This window comes from Sciurus carolinensis, chromosome 5 (assembly GCF_902686445.1).
Source record: "Sciurus carolinensis chromosome 5, mSciCar1.2, whole genome shotgun sequence".
NCBI classification, from domain to species: Eukaryota; Metazoa; Chordata; class Mammalia; order Rodentia; family Sciuridae; genus Sciurus; species Sciurus carolinensis.
The window spans coordinates 65,951,245-65,968,777 of NC_062217.1; the positions used below are offsets into that span (position 1 = coordinate 65,951,245).

At 32.0% G+C, this 17,533-nt stretch overlaps 1 protein-coding gene and 1 long non-coding RNA gene across 3 annotated transcripts in view; one reads left to right on the plus strand and one right to left on the minus strand.

The window, feature by feature from the left end:
• Dach1 (dachshund family transcription factor 1) overlaps positions 1–17,533 on the minus strand; it is a 391,202-nt gene that overhangs the window by 162,361 nt on the left and 211,308 nt on the right. The gene's annotated exons all lie outside the window — the stretch shown is intronic.
• LOC124985045 (uncharacterized) overlaps positions 1–17,533 on the plus strand; it is a 65,274-nt gene that overhangs the window by 30,743 nt on the left and 16,998 nt on the right. The window lies entirely within an intron of this gene.

Genomic DNA, 17,533 nt, shown 5'->3' on the forward strand with positions numbered 1-17,533 from the left:
TTTCCTCATGCACAGCTGTGTTAGACAACGTTTGATTTTATGAACCACATGCCAGACTTGGCAATATTTTTATAATGGACAGGAAAAAGCAAATTGTATTGCTTCATTTATTTTTCCTATACCAACAATGTAAATTTTCAGATTTAATATTACATGTTTTCTTCATAGTCAACTTTTGTAATATAAGCAGCTGTTTCTCCAGAAATATGGACAATAGTGTGAATTCATCCTTAAATTCACATGCAAAATAAAACACTGCTGATGAAAGCTTTTTTGCCTCCTTTTATTATTATTCATAAAATTCCCTAGGTATGCATGGTGCTTTATAGAGCATATAAAAAGACAAGGTCCCTGCCACAAAGGGTTTATAGTATAATCCAAGGAACATACTGAGTAAAACAGCTCAGATATAAGAGAATATGCATTATTTGGGGGACAATCAAAAGAGAATGGATTAAAATGTATATTAAACAAAAATACAGTCACAAAAATATTTTTATTGTTCTAATTTTTAGGGCGATTTGTTGAGCAATGATTAAAAAAGGAAAGTGATAGATAATGAAGTTAATAGGAGACTGACTCATTTTATTTTCACATTTTCTGTAGGGAGATGAATTAAATCCACAGAATCTAAATGGTTTATATATTGTGCTCCTGAAAAACTGTCCCATTCCTCACATGATAATATGTAGGCTGATATGAGTGACTTAAAGATATCATTTACTACCATTATATTAAACAACCATAGCACTATATAAATTGATAAATTCTAACTTTGAACACTACAATTAATTAAAATTAGCAAAGTCAGATGCATAATAAAGCATACATATGTCTTTAAGTTTACCGCAATAGATACTAGGAGAACTAAATGGGAACTTGAGTTCTAATTTTAATGCTTTTAAGGAAGAATGATACTTTTTTCTCTATTTTAAGAACCTGGAATCAACAGTTAAGTGGGAGATCAAACAACAGATCCCATAACACATTAAAAGGTATATAAAGTCAGCAAAGAGATGACCTCCTCGGAGATTCAAATTACTCATCTGTAAAATGGAAATGCCAACAATATTAACACTTTACCTTTCAGATTAAATTAAAATAATGAGGAGGTATAGATAAATGAGAATTAAAACATTACATAGTAATAATCTGGAATGCTGACACTGAACAAAATATAGCTTGAAGTGAAAGAAATACTCTATTTGATAAATATAGAGGAATTCCAAGAGCCAAGAGAAAGCCAATGGTAAGAAGGATAATGTATAAAAAGGTATTCCTGCCTAAGTAAGCACTCATTTCAAAGTATTTTTTGAAAATTGTATACTACCAGTGCACAATAGTCATGTGGCCACTCTTGCTGACTCTCAGAGCTAATGGTCTCATGGAGAATAATCAGTTAGCAAACAATCTTGCAAATAAAGATATTATTATAAATTGTACAAGGTACTACAGAAAGTAGAGAATTATATGGAATGGAGGAGGTCAAGGACATATTTGGAGAACTAATTTAAATTTAGCATTAAGTGAAAGACACTTAAGCAGAGAGTGATGAGTAAGAGTAAGAGCAAGGAGAAAAGAGCACCACTGGCCAGTTATTAGGAAGTTCCAGGAGGAGGAAAATATGCAGTATGTTTGAAGAACCTGAGAAAGGCCAGCATAGTGGGATGAACAGGGGGAAAGTAGCCTGAAAGACTTTTTGAAAGGGGAAGGGAGAAACATTCCATATTCTGCTTGTTCTTTACAGACCATATTAAGGAAGCTGAACTTTATTCTAAGCCCAGTGAAAAAAATTCCACTGAAGAATCTGCATGAGGCAAAACTTTTACAAACTGATTTATGATTGACAATCATCACTGCAGCTGTTATAAGGCCACACAATTTAAAAGACAAAGAGTGAGAATAGGAAAAGTAGTTGGTTTATGTAGTGGCCCATGCAGGAGGTACTGATTACTTGCACTACCATGTTGGCAACGAATGCAGTAGAAAGAAGAATATGAATCCTAGATTTCATTTGGGGGAAGACTGAACAGATGTATTACATATAAAAGTAGATGCAAGGCAGAGGGCAAGGACATCTCAAAGATTATTCCAAATTTTCTAGATAGAGCATCTTATCCTGAGTTTGAAAAATAAATTGCTATGTACTAAGCTTAGGGGACACTAATCAAAGTCAGAGTCCATGCTAATGCTTACATTTTTATATTTCTAATCTATTCTGCCTAGAACTATACTAAAATTCTCATTACTGATCTTTAGATGGAAGGGGTGATTTAGATTATTTACAGGGGAGGATGTGATATCAACTAAATTTAATCATTAGACTGTATCATTTTATGTAGGGTGAAAACTAAAAGAATTCCATTGATATCAATCTAGAGCTCATGAATGGTTGGCCTGCTTTCAATAATGTTCATTTAATAAATACATTTATTCTACAAGGACAGTTTTAAGAGAATGGATGTGGGGTTGTGTAACAAACTATTTGAAGAATCCTGAGATATAGGTTCATTTAATGTAATGCCCATGATATGATACACGGGGGAAAAGTAGATAAACTTCATTACCTTCATTTTACCTTCATGTGATAGGTAAAACATATACTAAGGCTAGGGATAAGAATTAAAAAATAACATTAATATAAAAATGCTACAATTCCTGGGCTAGGGGTATAATTTAGGGATAGAGGGCATGTCTAGCAGGCACAAAGCCCTAGGTTCAATTCCCAGTACCACAAAAAAAAAAAAAGAAAAAGTCACAATTTTAACAAAAACCTTGTAAGAGAGAATAAATCATCCATATCTATCAGTTATTGAATAGGAAGTAATTAAGTCTTTGAAAGAAGTGTATGGTTAAGATATTTGTTTCTAAGTAAATTCACAAAACATAAATCATAAAGTAAATGTAAAAATTTTCACGCATAAATCTTGGGAAATTTATCCCAACTGATATTTTAAGATTGCTTCTTATTTATGGTAAGCTTATGGAAGGTATAAAACTTAAATCATGAAAGTACATACTCTATTATTATCTATACCTACATGTACAGAAGTCAAAATTCAATTTTAAAGTCTACACAAAATACAACTTACATTTAAAAGCTTTCAACTTATTTTCAATTCATAAGTATAGGAATAATTTAAGCCTTTTTTGCACGTTATTTTATCTATCAATAGTAATTAACACAGCCTTAATCTGGCTAATGTTAATGACCACTGTTCTTCTGTAAATCCCAGTTAAACCAAGCTTATTAAGGGCTAATTAAAGGAAGTATTATGTGCACTGAATAAAGTAATGTCTGTTTTACAGTTGGAGTATGTATTTTGTCTGACAATATAAAATGAGACAAAACTTTTCAATGAAGTTTACAGGCTGATTATTGATCTCTTCAAAAAATGTGCAAATGAAAGAACTGACAACTTTCCTCTTCCACTATGTGTGCTTATGGGTGTGTGTATTTGTGTATGGGTACTTTTTAAAAGTGAAGTCAATGTAATTTGAATCTGATAGCATATTTCCTGAGCATGACAGCAAGCTCAGACTGCAGTAATAATCAAAGAGGTATCCTTTGGATAAATAGTGAAGATCCTAACTAAGTAAGAAATGCTGAGGGCATATATAGTAGGCAATATCATAGATGGTTTCAATTAAAGTTGAGACATTGGGAATACTGGGAGTCCTAGCTTTTAAGATTTTTAGGAATTTTTTAAGAAGAGTTTTATATGAATGTGTGTGTGCCTAAGTTTTCTTTCTTTCTTTCTCTTTTTTTTTTTTTTTTTTTTTCTTTTTGTGGTGCTAGACAGTGAACCCAGGGCTCATTCATGCTAAGCAAGCACTCTACCACAGAACTACATGTGCAGGCTCAGTTTTTATTTTCTATTTAAGAAATTTCTACTGAAGAAAAATGTTAGTATAGTGCTTACAATGTGTCAAACAGAGTTGCAAGGACTAATTTAACCCAAACAACCCTCTAAAAGCCATAGAAAGTCGTTTGAATTATTATACCTGTGATACAGATGAGGAAACTGAGACACAGAAAGGCTAAGTAAGGAGTCAACAATGTCACAATAGTGAAAAAAAAGAAGAAACCAAGTTATACTACACTCAACAGGGCACTAGATTTTGTGCTCTTAATTGTGCCACAAGGATCTGTTTTCTCAATTTTTACCTATATGTATGATCTCTCTCTCTCTCTTCCCCCCAAAACTCCTTTGAAGGAATTGCAATAAATATTATAAAGTTCTAACAAAGTTTGAGAATTAATAGAAAGGAAAATTGGTATATTAGTTCAAAGTTGGAGACATAAAGATTAAGTTCATGTACATCATGGAATTTTGAGTCATATACAACTATATAGAAAGACTATTTTTGGTTATAAGAAAATGAAATTAATTTGCAGGGATTTTTTGGTTTATGTCTACATGAAGAAAGAATAGAGCCCTGAGTTCTAAATAGTATGAAAAGACATATATATGTGTGAGAGACCAGGAGAGAGAATGATGACATTTAAATGTTAGCTTCTAATTCAGTTTAAGGGTTCAAATTTGGGGAAAAGACATATGAATTGGTATTGAGGAACACTTTTATGAAAATCTATTTCTCAGAAGCAGCTTGCATTGGGTAATGATTGTTTTGACAAATTAGGTAATATTGTCTACTGGATGACTTCCTTACCTGTGTTTATCAATTCATTTTTTTTTATTCATTGTTTTTGTCACCTTTATTTCTCAACATTAGTGATTTATATTCAACTAATCAGAAATTCTGGTTATTGACTAAATGGAATACTGCCTGCACTGCATGAGTTTATGATTCAGAAATTTCAAGCCACAAATCACTCCAGATTCCTGGGGGAATAAGTAGATGTTATGCAATTATGCTACAGTCTTCATTTCAAAAAGAAATACTTTAGAGTAAATGATTCATTCTGGCCAATCATACTTTAAAATATCATATTATTATGCCAAATCACACTTGAGGAAAAATCACATAGATAACCAGAAGAATAAAATGGTTACAAAGTTTTCAACTATTCTCATTTAGTTTCAAAGAAATAGTAAACTTCAAAAATTAATATTATTAGAAAGTAGAGATCTAAATAAAGGATGTTTATTCATTTTCTGTGTAAATTGATCTCTTTTCACTCACAGGAAGCAGGTTCAGCATCAATCATGAGGCTATATATTCAAAAGCAATCAATAAAAAAAGTACAGGAACTGACAAGCAACTAGTCAATGAAATAATTTTTCCTGAAATACTTAGCAATATCCTCTTAAAATAATTGCTGTGGTCAATGCTATCTGCATTTTGGTCTGCTTACTTGTTAAAGTAAAATGAATGTCATATCCTTTAATTTTTAGCTATCTGATGAAGTTTTTTCACACCTACAGTCAACCATAAGGGAACTCTGATATTAATATATCTAACATACATCATCTTTTGGTGACTTTCCTCAACAAAGTTTTAAGGCAAATAGATTAAAAAAGGGAAAGGAGGAGAAAACATATAATTTTAGAAAAGTGAATAAGATAGCCTTTTGCTCATTCATAACTTTTTAAAATCACTTCTTTTTGAAGTAATGATTTTGAGAATTTCTGTCTTTAAAAAATGACATCTTATGTACAGGCTTCAATATGAACATGAATTGAGTCAATGATGGAAAATCTCTTTATTAGTTCCTAAGAAAACTCAGAAAGTGCTGAGTTACATTTCATGGTAAACATTTGGGATGTTGCCAAAACTATTATAAACATTTCTGAGTTCACTTTTCCAGGGAACTCTTTTAAAAATCAATTAGAAGTGAAAGTCTTTCAATGCAAGTGTTTTAAAATGTCAAGCTTGTATTACTTTTTTCCTTGTTGTGCATCAATGGCAATATTTCAAAACCTGTATATTAAATTGATTATATTCTATAATTAAGCTATTAAAGGGAATAGAAAGTACAAGTGTACTAAAATTCACACCACAGCAGAAATGCTTTATTTTTTTTAAAGAACATAAACTCAGGTAAAATATGGGGAAGGCAGAGGGAGAAAGCATGAGGTAAGAAGGAAGTATAAATGGTTGCTCAGGTTTTCTTTTAAAAGCATACTCAAGTATATTTATTGACTTTGAAAAATAAATTTTAACATTATAGGTCAACAGGTTAAAATAATAAATGCTTTATTTATGATTCCTGAATCAGGATTTTTAGAAAGTATTCTCTGAACAATGGCAGAAGATCGATTATGAGTCTAAATTTATAAAACAGTGGTCTATTCAATAATTTTGTATAACTAGAATCACAACATATGTATTTTAAAAATGTATACTATGAATGTGCATATATGTTTGCAAATGTGTGTATTCACAGTTTAATGTTTTTTCTTAAAAGGAGATATTTTCGAACATTTTAAAGGTAGTATCACCAACTTTTTATTGCACTAAAAATAATGAAATTTTTATTACAATTAGGTCATATAAAATTATATATTTCAGTAAAAGTATGACTAAAACCTGTAACGATCAAAAAAGAAGTATGCTCCCTTAACTCAACAAACGAACCACAAATTTATTGTAGACAGCAAAGGATTAAAATTCCACATGTGTGTGTAGCAAACACATTGATATTAATTGGTTTGTCCTTTCAAGTTGTGTTTATCTCTTCATTTCCATCACTGTTTCAAAGGTCACTCCATTCCATTTATAAATCCAATATGACAGAGATTAGTAAAAGCAAAATGCAACAACTAAATGAGTGCATCATCATGCAATCACACATCTCACAATTCATTTATCCAATTAATAAAAAATACCATCAAATGCTTCTCAGTGAGTTTTTCCAAGCATCAAAATAGTTAGTGTCAAGATAACTTAATCATATCCACATTTAAGCCAGACAGTATAGAAAATGCAGAAAAATAGTGAAAATCACACTTCAGGGGAAAGACAGTCAAATAAATATGTCTAAATTTTGGTGAAACAAAATAATCAAGAAAATAAATTGCAAAAATAAATATACTAATAAATTCAGTTTATATTTGTAATAATGTGAAATTTTTAGAAGCTGAAATGTACGGATTAAAGTGTGTGTGTGTGTGTGTGTGTGTAGCTATTTAATGTCACATATTATGGAGAAAAGTAACTTAAAGATTTTAAACATTGTTATAATGTACTAATATGAATATGAAATTCTATAATCAAGATGCTCATTTTTATGTGTGTATTTCAAGATATTCTAGAATACGAACTTCTCTTTGTATAGGTATAGTTTTAAACAGAGGCATAGGTAAAACCAAGGGGGAAAAATTAAATATGTGCTGCCTGCATTACAATCAGCAACTGTAAGTTGCTGAAATTTAAACTATAAAAGGAAATAATTTATAAAACAAGTTGATCATCTTGATAAGACTACTGGTTTTTAATGTTGACATTTTTACATAAAGTGAATACTTAATTTTTATTATCTGGTAAACTTGTTTTTATAAGCCCCTCTCCAAAAATGTAGTTGAGAAATCAAAATATTAAGGAAGAGAGAGAAAAATACAAGCAAAAGTAGGATAATCCATAAGACCTTGTAATACAATTTCAGCATTTAAATTACAGTGAGAAGAGAAACAACTCTATTTCCAAACACTAGATTAAAATACATAGAACAATTAGACTATTAACAAATGATATAGATTTTTTTTTCTGGATAAACATGACTATTTTTTTCTATATAAATATTTTATTTTCTTCAGCTCTTTCATATGAATTTGTATCTCCCAAAATATTATATAGTCATAGAATCCCAAAATAGAAGCAAGAATGTTCCTAAGGCCACTGGAATATTGTGCCTGAGTGTAAATTACTAATCAGCACATCATATTAAATAATATTACATCACATTTAAATTCTTTTATTAATTTCTACAAACTTATATAATTGTGTATGTGTGTAGTTTGCTTTGAATAAAAGTTATCCTTTTAGGTTTAGTAGACTTACTGGAAAAATTAAAGTAAAAATACAACTATTAAATGTTTTATGAGGACAATGAATTCATCTTTCCCTAAATGTCTTAAGATATAATATATTGTATAAAACAAATTTTTCCCCAAAGGTCTTATCTAGCTCCTGTACAGATAAATTTCCAGAAGAATTACTTCCCTATAATTTTCACTTAAAACATGAAAAACTTTTCTGAGAATTCCTGAAATGTTGCAGTTTTGTAAGAACTCCATCCAGGGAAAGACTTAAATATGTGCCATAAAGACATGCACAGAACTAATGAAAAATGCAGAGTTTATATGTTCTTATAAATTGTTTAAATTTTAAAATACACATATTTGTATATATGATCATATATATGACCTATAAAATGTATGACTGAATACACAAACACACACACACATATGTATTCTCTCCTCTTTGTCCCTATGCAGATTATTACTTCCAGCCTACAAATGACCCCAAGGAAGTAAGTACACTTCTTGGCTGAACAATTTATCAACAGCTTGAAGTGACAGGAACGGTGATTCAGTCCTGCATCCCTACATATCAGATGTAGGCCACATTCTTCAGTCTGCAGAACCAGAAAGGGAAAAGTCCCTGTCGCATTTGCCCTTTCATAGAGATGGAAATATTATTAGAAAGGACATAAACAGACTAATTAAATCACAGCAGTATGGCTGGGATGACAGCTGGTACAGCGTGTGACTGAGAAGATCCATATCTGTGAACAGGAGGTACTTCACTTCCAATCCATTCGCTATTAGGTGCTTTCAAGCTTGCTGTGCAGACATTAAATAATAACATATCATTTCCAAGACTAAAACGATGTAAAGAAATAAAAAAGGCTTTCTAACCAAGAAATCTTTTGTGCAACACAGAAAAAAAAAAATCATTTACCACTCAGTTCTGCTTTTGAGATAAAGATGTAATAATGCCATTACCTTTCATCAGCAGGATCCTTGAAAATCAACACTCTTTGCTTATCATGCTGTGAAATACAAATAGAGCTAAAGGCATGGTCTGCGAGGCACTGCTGCAGCGATATTAACTAACAGATCTGCCCTTTGTGAAGGAAACCGTATCCGTTTCATTAGTGCAGACTCTAATTCAAAACTGTTGAAAATGAACTGCACATACTGTTTTAATAACAACATTCCTAATCATTATCAAACTGGTAATTCTCTCAGCACTGAATGTAAGGGTCTATGTTTCCATTATGACCTGCTGTTAAAGAAAACCATATTTAAATCCCCCGTTCTTTCCTATCTTCCAAATTATACAGGTTTATGGGGGGATGGGGTGGTGACATCAAGAAAGCACAAAACTATGTATGCCACATCATTTCATCTTAAGTGAATTGATGTTTGTAGTCATTTATGTCAACTACTGTATTATTTACTAATCCTTCAGCTACACTGGCATTCAATTTGACATGAAATGATTCACACAAATGTCTTTGTATAATTTTGGAATATTTGGACAATTTAGAGAAGAATCACAGTCACACCAACAAGAAACACTAGGTCTGGTGGCAGCAAGCACTTTAGGCTCAGAATTATATGCTTGTGAGCACACAATCACAATATTGGACCAAGAACATCCTAGTGTTACATGAAAGAATAAGTTTTCTAATATTGGGATATCATAAGATACTTAAAAATACATGTCACTATATTTTATAGAACATGAGTTGGAGATTTATGCTAATCAGATATCATCAATCATATGAAGTTAAAATATAAACAAAAAAATGAGTGTGTTAATGAATAAAGTGAGAGTTGTCAGATCTTAAAAAACTGAATATAGCCTCGGTAATTTTATACTGAAATATTTGCTTCCACTATGCTTTATTTTTGAAGTTTATAGAAACTTCTCAACATGATGATATAAGGTAATAATTATCATTTCCAGGGCTTTCCTTAATGAAAAGGCACTCAGTCTCTAGGAGTGTGATAGAGTCTACCTTACATACATACATGTGAATAGACCCTGCATTACCTTACATTCTATGATTACACAGGATATGGAGCCAAATAAAACCATTTAGATTATATTTATTTATATGATATGGTTGAATTTTCCAGTTTATTTTATCATGTAGTCATTTCTTAGAATAAGCAAATTTGAAATTAAAACAAAATCACTCCACAGTATTTTCTAATAGTATAACCCCAAAGTCCATATAGATTAAAAAAGTCTTCATGAAATGAAGTTGTTGCATGAAAAATGGAAAATACTCCCAGAATTTTGCTTATCTATATCAAAGGACATATTTTATAGTTTATATAGGAAACTAGCACACAATATTCATCATACTCTAATGATTTTATAACATAGGAAAAGATTAGGAATGTAAATTTTAAAACATGAAAAATATTATTATTGATATAGTAATTAATTAGCACTTCTATTATTTTCTATAAACAATGAAAATTAAAAACAAGTTATGAAAGAAAATGCAAAATGATGCCATGATTCTTCTACAAGCATGTGACAACATCAACTCTCATCTCAACGGTTCAGAACTCCAGTGAACTAGTGTAGAGTACCAAATTTAAAAAAATCTTATCATTTTTTCTCATTCAAAAAAATATTGTCCCTCCCTATCCATCACATGTAAAGGTTACACAATATTTAAACAGACACACTATGAGATAATTATGATGCTTTCTTCGGACACAGGTAAGGTATTTCTGAATATTTTTTGTTTTAGATAACTCTAAAGAATGCCTTCTTATCTCTTCTATTGAATTTTCAAAAACTAGAGTCAAAAGGGAAACTCGACTCCAAAATTCTTATATATTAAGTAAGAAATCTGGGCTGTTAAGAGACTTATCTAAGTAGATACATGTCTTATTATCTACATTATTAGTAGAAACTACATCTTTTGACATATTTTGTTGTCTGCTCCTACGCCTCCTCAGATTGTGTAGGGTGACTTATCTTGGTCAAGCTACAAGGTATTCAAATTTTACACAACCACATTTTGATAGTTTTGTATTAAATTTGCTCTTTATTCTTCATATTTTCTCATTAGACTATCTTATTTAAAATATTTAATAAAGAAAATTCCATACATACTAAATATTTACACATGCACTCAAATTGATAAAAGAGTATCTTGGTGCTTTAATTTTTTAATGTTGGGGTAAACAACTTTGTGTGAAATGTCAGGATATGAAGACATCTTTTGCAAGGGGAATGATGTTAACCATATGGCCTATACACAATCAATTGAATTACAGACCATGGCAGTTCCTACACTTTTAAGAGATACTTATGTGGTCTTCCATTAAAATTCCACTAACATGACATTCGTTAAAAAGTTTATATTTGGACATACCTTCCTGACCATATGTGAAGCCACAGAGAGGAAAAGCATCAATTAAAAATGTTTATATATGAAATGATGGTTATCAGGTCTAAAATATTTCTCATTTCATATGTCAGTATCTTTCTACACTTTTAGGATAGTCCTATGTATTTCCATATTGGCAAGACTCTATTAATATTGTTGAATATTACTCACCAGGCAGGAAGAAGGGTCCTAAAAATTATTGTTAGGGAGAAAAACATTCGAGTTAAAAAAAAACTTTCCACATTTAATCTGTTAAACAATAGCAAATTTCTTATGAATCAGTGATACTGTAATTGAACTGGAGACATTTTTAGAGCAAGCTTGCTTTGGCTTTTTCACCCTCCGATTTGGAATCTGCTCACAGTACTGCCAGCTTAACCAAAAAGGATTAACTCTCATATCCAACTGAGAACACAGATAATTCTCAGTAATTGGTAAAAAATGAAGATGAATGGGGCTGAGAGATAAGGAGCAATTAGCTCATCAGCAGTTACAGCTGTGCACTCAATCCGGATCCATCTCTTGAGTCTCGGCCCCTTTTAAAGAACCTAAGCAGAATAAGCATAGGACACCCCTCCCCAAAAAATTGCTATACCTGCCCATCATTTCTCTAGTCTTCCATTTTATTTCCTTACTATACAAAGACACCTGTCATAGCATGCTATGTAAATTACTACCTCTCTCAGGACCTATGTCTAAAGCCAATCTTCTTTTTAAACTTTTTTTTTTATAACAGAAACCAAATGACTACTGTAGACACTCTTAAATTCCCTGTCAATCGTTTCATTATAGCAGCATCATCTGTTTGAAAATATAAGCAATTCCCTCATCTAATTATAGGAAGGATTTGAGGTTCATTAACATTGCCAAGGCAGAGAATCCAATGTGCAACTGCAGAGCTCTGCTTGGTGGCCTGCATTCTCAGTTTCTTTTTATTTGCTTTCTCAAGGTCTCCAAGACTTTTTTCCTGAAATCATAAAATTAATTTTTTCCTTCTAAATAGACACATGTGTTAGAAGAAAGGAAATGACTCCAGTGTAAACTGTTCTACTTCTGCAGGAATGGTTTTTTTGAAAAGATAAGGAGATGGTCAGCTGGGGAAGATTATTTTATCTCCCTATCTGCCTGTTTTTGTTGTTGTTGTTGTTTTGTTTTGTTTTGTTTTGTTTTGTTTTTCCCCATGTATTTGTTGCTTGTGGTGGTTGGGGGACAGGAGTAGTAAAGAGTCAGGAATGCTTTTGAAGAACACATTATTAATCCAAAATTCAAATAATTTTTGCCTGAAATTCCAACATCCTTGTAAATCTTACAAGTTTGAGAAAAATGAAAAAGAATCATATATTTGGGGCATGGGAAGTATGTTCAGGTTTGTAGATCACTGCATTAGCATATGCTTGCCTATGTTCCAAAGTGTTCAGAAAGACAAAATATTGAAGTCTTAGGATTACTTCACTTCCTCAAAGAAATAACAGCAGTTAGGGGGTTATGACTATAGTTTAAACAATGAGATTTTCTTGGGACATCTGTTTTGAGATCACATTTTGAATAGATATGAACTCATTTCCTACGAAGCAAGCAATCTACTATTGTTGATAGCTGTTTACCAGTTCTATGAGTCAGATATTAGCTAGTGGCAAAGGTCCCTCTCAAATCCTCTGAGTATTTTTTAAACTGTGTAAATAGTGTTTTCCTTAAATGAAATGTTAAGAGAAGTAAAAATGCAGTCTTTTCCTGCCTCTTAGTAAATTATTGTTCACAAAACTTTACATTTGGGAATAATATTTAATGCATTTTTTAAAGGCTTATTTCCTTTGTTGTCTTTAGTGAGGGGAGTAAGACACTAGATTTAGCAAGAATTTAAATAACATAGATACTTTAAGAGATGCTCACTATGTCAATATTTATACAACATTTAAAAACCAGAAGTAAAATTAAGTTTCCTTTATTTAGACTCAGCCAATTGTGATTAATTTAGTATCCTCAAAAAATGTGCATAATGCCAAAAGACGATAAACAGATAAAACATAGTTATAGATACTATCAAATTGACCTTGGGTTCACCGGTTTTAAATTCGGCCTTTCCAATATCCCAGTTTCAATTTCCAAGCAGCATTTTTTAAGCTGGTTATGCAGATCAGTCCTTAAAGCAAAAAAATAGCAATTTATCTGGCCTGTATGTTGTGGATAGTGTTGCCACTAAAAAGAATCCAGGACATTTTTCCTTCTTATCTGCAATGTAGCTCATATCAGCCAACCTGTCACAAGATAGTACTTGATATAAACAAGAGATTGCTAAGACATCTCAGTAATCAATATCAGGATGGCTACAGTATGGAAACCCCAACCAGTGCATATCATTTGTCTCAGCATCTATTTCTATGGCCAAATGAAGCATTAATTCAAATCATAAATCTATGGTGATTTAAATCTGGGAATGAGCACCTGCCTGCTTTAATGATTTATTTTGTACATTTCAGTAAGCAGGAGATTTGTCCATATGAACTGACAGGTCACCTTCAGATGCCAGGAGCAGACTGTTTATCACCATGCAGACTAGCATCTCATCTTAGCAAGTAAATATTAAACTAAAAGAATCCAATTGATTGTGGATGAGGGAGAATGGCGACATGGCCATATATTTTACTCAGCATGCTGATGCCTCACTCAGATCTATCCTGAGGTCCTCACTTCTTCCTAAAGTGATCATTCTGTTGGAAAGATCTGAGCTCAAGGTTACGATGTAAAATTGGGGTTATAAAATAATTATTCATCAGTACTAGAGATTTCTTTACACACCCTTTTTGGGCTAATTTTTAAGATTCATATTATGAACTGGAAAAGGTCATCCATAATGAAATTATGGTATCACCTCACCAAGCCAAATCAAACCAAACCAAGTGAAAATAAAATCTATTTCCTGGGACTACAAGGTTTTATTTACGACCAAGAGGGAAAACAGTGCTCCTACAAAGGAAAACCTAAAATGTTTGACAGAACTTGTGAATCAGATGAGTAAAGGAAGTAAAAAGAGGTTATTTGACTTCAAAAATGTCACTGGATTTGGGCAAGACTGAGTACCAATGATACATCATTTAAGTAGCACCTCTCTAAAGGGTTTCACTACTTCAAAGAGCCAATTGATAGATTCATGAGAGCAGTAAGTCTGTGTACTGACATGGAGGGTTTGGAGATTCTTGGAATTCCTTCTAGAATTCATATTCTTCAATATCACTTCCTTACCATGTCATGATAACTAATTCTCCTGGGAGAGTCACCATGTCCTATTATGACTATTTATTCATCTTGCCCAGAGAGTGTATGCCCCTTGAGTTCTGGGCCTGCATTACATTATTTTTGTATTCTTAGAATGAGCTAAAATCAAACATACAACAAAATCCAAATGATATAAAAGCTGCTCCCCCCTCCTCATTTTCTCACATGGCCTGTAACTTAAGAAATACCTAGCAGAGGAAGAAAAAAACAGAGGAGGAAGCAGCTGATGGCAGTAAAATGAGGAAGGAAGTTCCCAGAAGGGCAAATTTAGAGAAATAGTAATAGCAAAAGCAATACCAAGACTCCAACCAAACAATGTGATAAGCAGACCTTGTAATAAATAATGGGATAATACTAAACACATATTTTAATTCTCATGATGAAGACACTACTATTTAGACTATTTTCCAGATGTAGAATGTTAGACTCAAAAAGTTTACATAACTTTACAAAGTCACAGAGCAAATAATTATTAAACACTTACCAAGAGGCATGCATTGTCCTCTGAATGAAGAAGTCTGGGGCCAAATAAAATTGTTCAATTCAGCAAATGTTCTGATATGTGCAAGATCAACCCCCATCTTCTTTCCAACTCCCTCCTCCCTCCCTCACTCACTTCCCTTTTTCTCCAGGTAAATGTCTAGGGGTGGAGGTGGACATGAAGGCTAAAATCATAAATTGTAAACTCTCAGAGGACAACAGCACATGAGAATGGAATGAAAATGACAGTGATAAACTTTTTTCTCCCAAATCAGCTAAAGATACCTACAATAAAAATGACCTACATGTCTTGGGACTAGAAAATGGCACCAATGTTCATATATCTCAAAATATATTTGAGATATTTTATATCTCAAAATATTAAAATCTAGGAAAATTCAAGAAAATTTATGCTTCTAGTTCAATAGTGAATGGTACATGTCAAAACTAAAAAGCAGTATAAATTATCGACAAAATACCTTAAAGGAAGAAAAGTGATTTGCTCCAACTAAAATATAGAGAAATTAAAATTATGTATATTTTAAGCCATTATGACAGGTTGTGTACCTAAATAATGAAAGTAAGCTACATTTTGGTCAGTAGGCAAATGGTATTAAACTATCAAATATTAAATGTATGCTAATGCTTACTTACAAGTCATGTTCCCCTTATCTTGTGTCTGTTAGTTCTCCAAAGCTATCCCCTGCTCTGTTGCTCAAAAAAAATCAGAGGTAACATGTTTAACAAATTTTGCTTTAAAAGTCATTACATGACCTATTTGAAGAATTCTTCCCCAAAACCCAACTATCAAGAACAGACTGTGGGCCAGGGGTTGTGGCTCAGTGGTAGGGCATTTGCCCAGCATGTGTGAGGCATTGGGTTCAATCCTCAGCACCACATATAAATAAATAAATATCTATTGACAACTAAAAAATTATAATAAAAAATATTTACGTTAAAAAAAAAGAACAGCCTGCATAAAATGTCTATTAGAAAAATTTGAAAACAATCCAGATTACATTTTGGAATGATAACCAAAATGTATAGTGGTCAATAGAATATTTTTAAAAGTGTTCTGTATTCTCTGATTTTATAAGCCAAACAAAACACTTTTGTGTTACGAAAATGTATCCTTAGAAGTTCTAAAAACAGAAGTGTAATTCTTTCATTTCACTTCAATACTGATTTAACTTTTTAAATTGATGTGTATAAACCATGACCTAAAAAAATCCTCTGCCCTCTAAGTCTTCTCCCTAAAATTAATTAGAAATGTGAGCAGAGGTATTTCCCTTAGTGCCTTTCAGTTTAGAGTCCTCTCTTTGGGCTGCCTTCCATGTCTTCACCTTTCCAAGAACTGCCACCACCACCTACTCTCAATTCAAACCATTGCTGCCAGTCATTTCCAATATTCCTCATGAGGTTCTGCTGAAAAGTTCTAGTTTTCCCCTTTTAATATTAGAAGTTGCCCATTATCATCACCGAAGCATCAGTGATACATTTTGTACTTTGTGTATATATTTCAAAATTACTGCCTATTCTACTATTCCTTTCTGGCATACGTGTCTCGGAACTGTAGTGAAAACAATGATTAGTAAAGCCCATAATATTCCTGCAGACACCTTTAAGTGTGTCTTTTTAAAATTTTTATAATATTATTATTATCATCATCATCATTATTATTTTATAATGCTGGGGATCAAACCCAGGGCCTGACACATGCCAGGCAAATGTTCTACCACTGAGTTACATCCCCAGCCTCTTATCTATGTTTTAGTGGACCAAAAGCAGAGAGTTACTAATTATCTTACAAAATACTCTGTTAAAATGCTGCATTGAAAAGATAATTTAATTGAATTATCATGAATTTTTGTATTTTTCATAAGCAAACATTATATATGGTATCTTACACACATCTTTTAGAAACCAAATTTCCCTTGTTAAATTGTATTTTGAGTATGGATTCTTCATTTTAAAGGAAAATAATACAGTGCAGTGACAGAATAAAACATTTTACTGTATCAATAGCCAGATGCTTGAGATTTCATTGTTGTATTTCACAAAACAAATTACCCAAATATTCTGCAAAAGTAAAACTTTTATTTAGTTTACTTGTGGCAATTAATTTTCGTTTCTTTTTTTCCACATGGCAGGAGAGGGGGAAAAAAAGTCAAGAAAAATTAAAGTTGTAGTTTTTAAAAGAGGGAGACATTGATAATGGTATTGTGTACAAAGAGTTTTTCAAAGTAATCCATATCCTTGGCTGCACATAAAAAGATTAAGTTTATGGTAGTCTTCCCCATACACGATTTTGTTTTTTGTTATTTCAGTTACCTGAATCAACTCTGCTTTGAAAATATTAAATGGAAAAATTCCAGAAATACATAATTGATAACTCTTAGATAATTTTAGCATAGTACATTATTATAATTGGTCTATTTTATTATTATTGTG